The 8,453-nt window shown below is 31.2% G+C and overlaps 1 pseudogene; it reads right to left on the bottom strand.

The window, feature by feature from the left end:
• Positions 1–5,725: 5,725 nt before the first annotated feature.
• On the bottom strand, positions 5,726–8,177 carry LOC150028867 (receptor-like protein EIX1; annotated as a pseudogene).
• Positions 8,178–8,453: the final 276 nt, after the last annotated feature.

The raw sequence follows: 8,453 nt of genomic DNA, 5'->3' as shown, positions 1-8,453 counted from the left end.
GTTTAGAGTAGAGGTTATGATGTTTTTGGCTAGAGAATCATATTGAGCTTTCTTCTTTTCACTATCGCTCCATTCAGATCAAGACTTTTTCACTGTTTCCTCTTTGACAACCTTCATAGGCACAAAAGGTCCATTTATCACTGCATCCCAAATACCCATGTCAATAGATTACATAAAAATCTTCATCATAATTTCCCAGAATGCATAATTCAATCCACCAAACATTGGGGGTCTATTGTTAGACGCACCCTCAGCAAAAGACAATTTAAACTCATACATAATGAAAAAAACTTGATTAAGCAACAAGTCCTATCTCTTGATACCAATTGTTGGGTTTATTAGTGTCTAAGTTTAAGAGAGGGTGTGAATTGAGCTTATAAATTTTTTTAGAAGAATTCTATTTTCAGAATTTCTGACAGAAAAGAACATATTGATTTAGAGTAAGACATTTATTTTTTTGATTTCATAAGCACTTACAGAAATTAAACAGATTGGTTTTAGAATCAATGGATTTAATTTCTAACTTTACAAATCTGAACATACCATATTAAAAAAAACAGTCAAGTTGAGAAAAATCCAGTGCAATTACTCAGTCAACAATTACAAACTAAGAGAATTTTAAGCAAGATATAGCCTTATCAGAATTTTGAGGAAGCCGTATATGATTTAACTCAGCAACTGTGAAGAAACAATAGATTCAATTTTCAAACAACAGATTTATTTCATTTCAGATTATCTGATTCTAGTTTTAAAGAGAAAATCAAGGAAGAAGAAAAGCACACACAATTTTTATATTGGTTCACTCATCAAGAGCTACATCCAATCCCACCTTAAACCAAGATGGATTCAACTAAGATAGAGCAATCTTTACAAATACTTCTTGGTTTTGAACCCTCTAAGAACAAAGAACACAATGCTGTAAAACTCTATTTCAACACCACCCACAGTTCAAGAAACCCTATCAAAAAGTGCAATTACAAACACCTTTACAAAAGAAAAGAATAGGAATGAAAACACATGAATTGCATATGCAAGAGGTCAAGAACAAAACTCTCTCAACTACACCACTTTGACAAAACCTTGTATCTCTAACCAAGAGTCACCAGCACAAGAACACTTAAAGTTTTTGAGAAACTTTCGAAAACCAAAAAGAATTTCAACCTATCACTGAAAGCTCTTTAAATTGTAATCAAAATGTGATTGCTAGGTACCCTTTGATATGAAATACACCTCTCCTTTTATAGCTTTAAGATCAAAACAGATTTTCAAAAAACAGTTAAGAGTTGTTATTAAAATAACAGATTGAAGTTTAAATGAACAAATTATTTTTTGAAAATGCACCTGGTGGTTACATAACCAATTTCAGATCAATTTATAACGGTAACATTGAGCTAAATTGATTTTGGTCTCAAAACAAAACTTTGAAAAAGCTTATCAGTTTTGAACTAGTACAAAAAGAATCTATTGTTTTGTAAAACAACAGATTGATTTTTGTGCAGTAAACTAGTTTTTGAAAAACTTAAAACAGATTTTGAAAAGATTATGTAAAAAACCCTTGTGCTTGAGCTCATCACCTTGGTTATGAGATATGAGGTAGATCATAGTGCAAAAGGCATATTTAAACAACAATACACCATCCTTCAAAAAGATTTTCTTCATCAAACACATTCTTTATCAAAGTTGAGAAGAGTCTTCATCTATTAATATAATTTCTTTTTTTCATTAACAAACTAGGAGCATATATCCTTTACACTAGGCAAGACTCGAAGTCAAATCCTTTTAGTGACCAAATAAACATTAACCACTAGATCAGACAAGTTTTTTGGTCATTTAATTATTAATAATAAAAATGATATTAATAATAATAAAAATTATATTTATAATAATAATATGAATTATATTAATAATAATAATAAAAATTATATTAATAATAATAATAATATAAATTATAATAATAATAAAAATGATATTAATAATAATATAAATTATATTAATAATAATAATAATTCAAAAGAATTTGTGTGTAGTGATTAAAGTTTCTTTGGTTACTGAAGGAACTTGTTTTCGAATCCCATTCGAAAAGATTCTGGTGACACGAAATGAAAGTGAAGACTTAGAAAGGAAGAAACAAAATAAAGTTTTGGAAAGATAGGATTGGTGATAAGCGGTTAAAGGAGAGATATTTGAGGTTGTATATAAATACGATCATAAAGAAAGGTATGCATTGACATTAGGTTTTACCTTGAAGAAGAGAGTGGTTTGAGTAAGAGATGATGAATGGATATGGTGTGAAAATAATACACTAAGTATACAGGGAAATCAGCATATAGAAAGTTAAAAATGGATAGCAGTGATCCACATGGATTCAAATTTAACGAATTTTGGAAAACTAAGGTATTACCGTCAACTCAATTACTTTGCTTGGTAACAAGAGATAATTTGTTACGTCCGAAACCTCTAACGAATGTACCAGCCACCTATTATTCTTTAGTTGCAAGGTGGCAGCACGCATATAACAAATGTGTACTCTTGAACAGGGTGGATATACACTTCTTTCAGTTTAAGCCCTAGGTAAAAGCGATAAATGCAACATGTAATGTGAATAGCTATCATTTGAGAAATATGGTCACATAGGAATGGAATTATTTTTAGAAATATAACAGTAGATGCAGAGGAAGTGTTTATGTTATTGGCTTCCATTATTAATAAATATGAAACTGCAAAATTCTGTTATTCTGATTGATTTTTGGATCCATGCATGCCTTCAAGCAATCTAAAGAGTCTAAATCATAGTCTAGGTGTAGGTTTCATATTTATCTTTAGGCTATCACATAACATTGTGAATGATATGGGATAATGCTAACGTTCACAACTATGACTGATTTATGGTTTTGTGAATTATCTTCAATTTGGTGAGAGGTCCAAAACATATATGAACATTCAGTGCTTGTGGTTTAAAATAAAATCAAATGTGTGCGGTTGGAGAAAGAGTTTGGGTTATTTGCTACGTTTTAAATTGGCTTTAAAGCACAGTAAGTGTTGATGATGTTTATAATTTAAGTTAAATTCAAACAATCAAAACATGCTTGCTATAGTTTCCCAATTGACAGTGAAGATGTTTTTGACGAGTTAATCAGCACAGTAAGTGAATTTAAAGAAACCATAATTTCCAACTTATTGCCTTGTCCAAGCATTAACAAGCTCAAGACGACGGGTCTTCAAGTGCTGAAAATATGGAAAAAAAGTACAAAGTGTTAGTTCTCCGAAGTGTCTGCATGAAAATAAATAAAATTCTTATTCACCAAAAGCAAAAAAATATGGTTGATATATTTTAAAATTTGAAGTCATAAGAATAATATAATATCAGGTAAAAAAGTTAGTGATAGGTAAAAATGACTGCAGTTTTACCAGAAATAGAATGATTTCATGGTAGTAACAGAAATCATTGTTTTTTCAAGGCTATCAAGTGTATTATTGAACATCGAAATTTTGAAATTGTCCAGGAGTTTGTTTTATTTTAAAAAAATTGAAGTATTATATGAAATAAACACTAAATGCACTCAGAGCATTCAAACCAGCAAGAAATCATGATCTTGATTAATTAATATATTTACATATATAATTGTTTTCGTGTAATAAATCTCGTGTTTGCATAATAAGTTTCAAAGGCAACTGATTGTTTTGCAAACATAGTGTTAATGTCTGTATGGTTAAACATCAAGAATATATTCATGTCATCTCTCAAATGAACTGCAAAACCCAAACATTAACATTAGGCTTTCACATTGATCCCCATCGATCTCAAAATACATTACACAAAACTTCTGTTAATGGCTTTTAAAAGATATTCAAGCCAGTTTGAAAATAACCACAAGAGTGAGAAATAATACAATGATTTAAATTGAGTATCATTTATATGCAAAATGCATAAGAAAAAAAAAACTGAAAACTGAAAATAGAAAAACCAAACAACTTAGTGACTTTTTTTCAACTCAAGAATCATTTAAAAAATAAATAGATTCGTCAAATATGTTTTTTTTTTACTATTTTCTTAAAAAATAAAGAAGTTTTCGAGAACAGGAAGCAAATTGTTGCTATAGAGTTATTATTTTATGTCTCGAATCAAATAAGAAAAATACTGTATATTTTCATTGATATAGAACGAATTAAAGAATACTTATAGTGGAAAATTAAAATGCGTGTTTTTAAAATAATTGATTTTAAAAAAAAATACTCATTTGAAATATACAAAGTAGTTAAATATATAAAAAAAAATAGAAACCAGTTTAATTTATGAAAAAAACTTACTTATTTAAAAAACAGAAACTAATTAGTTCAATATTTAATATAATCTTCATTTGTTAGTTTAATTTAATCAATACAAATTATAGAAATAACAAACAGATATATGATAATCTGTGTATAATATGCAGACAACAAATAAATTATATAAAACCTGCTAATTTTTACCTGCTAATTTTTATCCACTTGAAGAACTTTTGCAAAGACAGCTACTTTGACATAAATATTGTCTGCTAAATTATTGAAAAATCTGAAGTAGGTATGTCGCCAAGAACGCTTGAATAAGATTGATCCAAACACTATTGAGAAGCTTAGTACAAATCCAAATATGAAACTTATATAAAAATCATTATTGAAAAATGAATATTCTTTTTCATAAACTTCAACATTTGGTTTTTGAGTTGGTTCACCATCTATACACAACTTCTTAAGTGGTGGTCCACAAAGATCGAGATTATCATCGTAGCTTGATGTATGAAAACTTTGCAATTGTGTGCTGGTTGGAATTTCTCCTGTTAGATAATTATGGGACAAATCTAACATACCAAGTCCATAAATTTGAGTAAGACTTGGAGGTATTGAACCAACAAGTTGGTTTCTTGACAAATCAAGAGATTCAAGTGATGCTAACTTTCCAATGTTTGAAGGAATTTTTCCAATAAAATTGTTTCTTGATAAGTTCAATGAAATCAATCCCGATAATTTTTCTATTTCATTAGGAATTTCTCCAGAGAAATAGTTGCTTGAGAGATCAATACTTTTCAAAAGTGACAAACCCTTATTCTTAAACATTTGTTTCGAACCTTTCCATATCAAAAATGCATTCAAACTATAAGATTTGTTGGTTGAGAAAACACTAGTGTTGAAGAAATACGAATGACTTCCAAAATCTATTGAGGATGTTGTTTGAGCCATTGAAGCAAACTTTATTATGCATTTAGGAATTTTTCCAGATAAGTTGTTTAGTGAGAGATCCAAGAGCTGAATGTTGGTTAGACCACAAATCTTTAATGGTAAACTTCCATAAAATTGATTTCTTCCCAAACTTAAAATCTGCAATTCTTTTTGCGCTCCAATCCAGTCAGAAATAGGCCCTGATAATTTGTTTTCTGATATATCAAGCATTACTAGCTTTGTGCAATTCCTCAAGGAGAAAGGAATTCCTTCTAAAAGATTATTGTTTCTCAACAACAATGCTTCAAGATCAAGAAGCGATCCTATTGAAGTAGGAATTTTTCCTGAAAGATTATTGTAACTCAAATCTATATAAGCCAGTGAGTTCAAATGGTTCCAACAATCTGGAATATGTCCGAATAACTGGTTATTTGAAAGGTCTAATTGGTATAAATCTTGAACTGTATCCTTAACACATAATAATGAAAGAGAATCCGAGAATTTATTCTGAGATAAATCAAGAAGTCCAGAATTTCGTAAAAATAAAGGAAGAGGACCTTCAAATTGATTTGATCTAAGGGATACCGTATAAGAAGGATACTTTGTTGGAAAAGTTGGAATTATACCCTGTAGATTGTTGTATGAAATATTTATTGTGTTCATTTCTTGTGATGCTAATTTAGCCCAAAACCATTTTGGGACAATATTTGATATTGTAGCATTTGAAATGTCAATATAGTCAATTTCATTTTGTGTCTGCAACCATTTGGGAAATGTTGGACCTAAATTGCAAGATCTCAAGCTTATGGTGTGTAACTGAAAAGATGGGACCCAATTTTGGGTAAATGCTAAGGTCAATGAGTAGTTGTAACATAACTCCAATGAGTTTAACTTACTCATATTAGCAAAATGGTTATCACTAAGCACACCTTTTAAGGAATTTAATTGCATATCTAGTATCTCTAGTTGAGGTGGAAACTGAATATCTTTAGGAATATCTCCGTTTAGCATGTTTTCATCAAGATATAATTTTTTTAAAGATGAAAATATTGAGAAGTCTGGTAATGTACCATTGATTTGATTCATGCCTACGTCTAATTCTTTCAATGAATATCTAGTACATCCAGACAAGTGATCAATTATAATTGGAAGCTCATCACTGAAGCTATTATTAGCCATGTCGAATGAGTGCAAATAACATGCATTTCCAAATGATTTTGGAACTCCACCTTGTAATGTATTTGATAGGATAGAAAAAGACTCCAAGGTAGATGGCAATTTACTACCTTCTGGTATCTTACCATTTAATTGATTATTTGAAAGATCCAACACTTGCAATGTTGAAAATATTGAAAGATCTGGTAAAGAACCGTTGATCTTGTTTGCAGACAAGCTCAATTGTCGTAGAGAGTTTCTAACACATCCAGACAAGTGATGAATTATCAGTGCAAACTCTTCACTCAATCTATTATGAGATATATCCAATAAGCTCAAAGTGCATGCATTTCCAAATGATTTTGGAATTCCTCCTTCAAAAAAGTTCCATTGAATTGACAAAGACTCTAACTGAGACGGTAATATGATGTCTTGAGGTATTTTTCCACTTAAATGATTGCTATCAAGCAACAATGTTTTCAAAGAAGAGAATACTAAAACATCAGGAAAAGTGCCAATGATATAATTTTCTTTCAGATTCAATTCTTGCAATGAGTTTCTAGCGCAATCATTGGACAAATTACCGAGAATGGAGGGAAGATCTTCAGTCAAATTGTTTCTAGCCATGTTTAAAGATTGTAAGGTACATATATTCATGAAGGATTTCAAATCATTGGCCTTGAAATAATTGGAGGAGAGGTCAAGGTGCCTAAGCGATTTCATGATCATGCCAAAATGACTTGACGTGGAACCTTCCAAGAGGTTACCATAAAGTTTAAGTTCAACAAGGTTGGAAGTGATGTTTGAGACCCATTGGAATACCATTGGTGATGTGAAGGTGTTTAAGGAAAGATCAAGGATGGAGAGGGAAGTAGAAAAATTGAAATAAGAAGTCCTGGATGACAGAATGAAATGATCGGAAAGGCTACAGTTAACTAAACTTAGTTCTCTTAGTTTTGTTAGCTTGGAAATCACTTGCAACCAAGTATGAGAACGATTAAGATTTGATACATATTCCAAGGAAAGATGGGTTAAAGAAATGAGATTTGAGAGCCACTGACCTCCATCGCTAATTTTGAGAGTACCATAATATCCTCCAAGAGAGAGTTCTTGCAACTTAGAGAGATTTCCAAGCTGAGATGGAACATTTCCTTCAAAAGTACTGCCACTGAGATCAAGATGCTGCAACTGGGAGAGATTTCCAAGCTGATGAGGGATTGAACCCTCCAAATAATAATTCCTAGCAAGATTTAAGTGTTTCAAATGAGAAAGAGAGCCAAACTGAGTTGGAATTTTTCCACCAAAACTACATGAAGAAAGATCAAGGTATTTCAAGTTTGTGAGAGAAGCGAGAAACTCTGGGATGTGACTTTCTGGAAAATAATTGGAACTGAGGTTCAAATACTCTAATTGTCGCAACTCCATCAACGACTTGTGGATCTCTCCGCTCATATAACGTGGAGAGAATTGTTCATAGCGACGAAAAACATATTCAAGATCATTCTCTCCGTGCAGATCGAGCATTAGAATATGGCCGGTGAGGTTGCTGCAGCGAATTCCCTCCCATTGACAACAGTTGGGAGTGGTCCAAGAAGAGAGCATGCCATAGCGATCAACAATGGCAGCCTTGAATAGGAGAAGTGCTTCCCTCTCTCTTTCTATGCATCTTACTTCCTCTTCACCATAAACAACCTGCGTCACCAAACACACCATCAAAATCATGAATTTGAAACCAACTGGATTCGTCGTCATCACAAAGGCAAGGTAATGAATCAAACACACTCAATATTGGAAATAGATTGGTACTGTGAGTTTAACTCTGTCAATAACTCAATATATATATATAACATTCCATGCATCCATAACTCACCAAACAAAGTATGACAGAAGAGCAGAAGACAACTCAGTCTCTAATTACAAAATTAAAATACCGACTTTGCCTTGTTAATTACGAAACAACTCATGACTGCTTCAATCTTAATTTCTTATATTGTTAGAACCAATAAAAATGCAATGAGTGGCATAATTTTTTTTTTCCTTATTTGAAAACAATAAATAGTTTTTATTATTTAGTGATTGCTATAAATTAGTTATTATCATGG

This window comes from Phaseolus vulgaris, chromosome 3 (assembly GCF_051622355.1).
Source record: "Phaseolus vulgaris cultivar YP4 chromosome 3, ASM5162235v1, whole genome shotgun sequence".
Taxonomy (NCBI): domain Eukaryota; kingdom Viridiplantae; phylum Streptophyta; class Magnoliopsida; order Fabales; family Fabaceae; genus Phaseolus; species Phaseolus vulgaris.
This window is presented reverse-complemented; position numbering and strand designations above follow the sequence as displayed.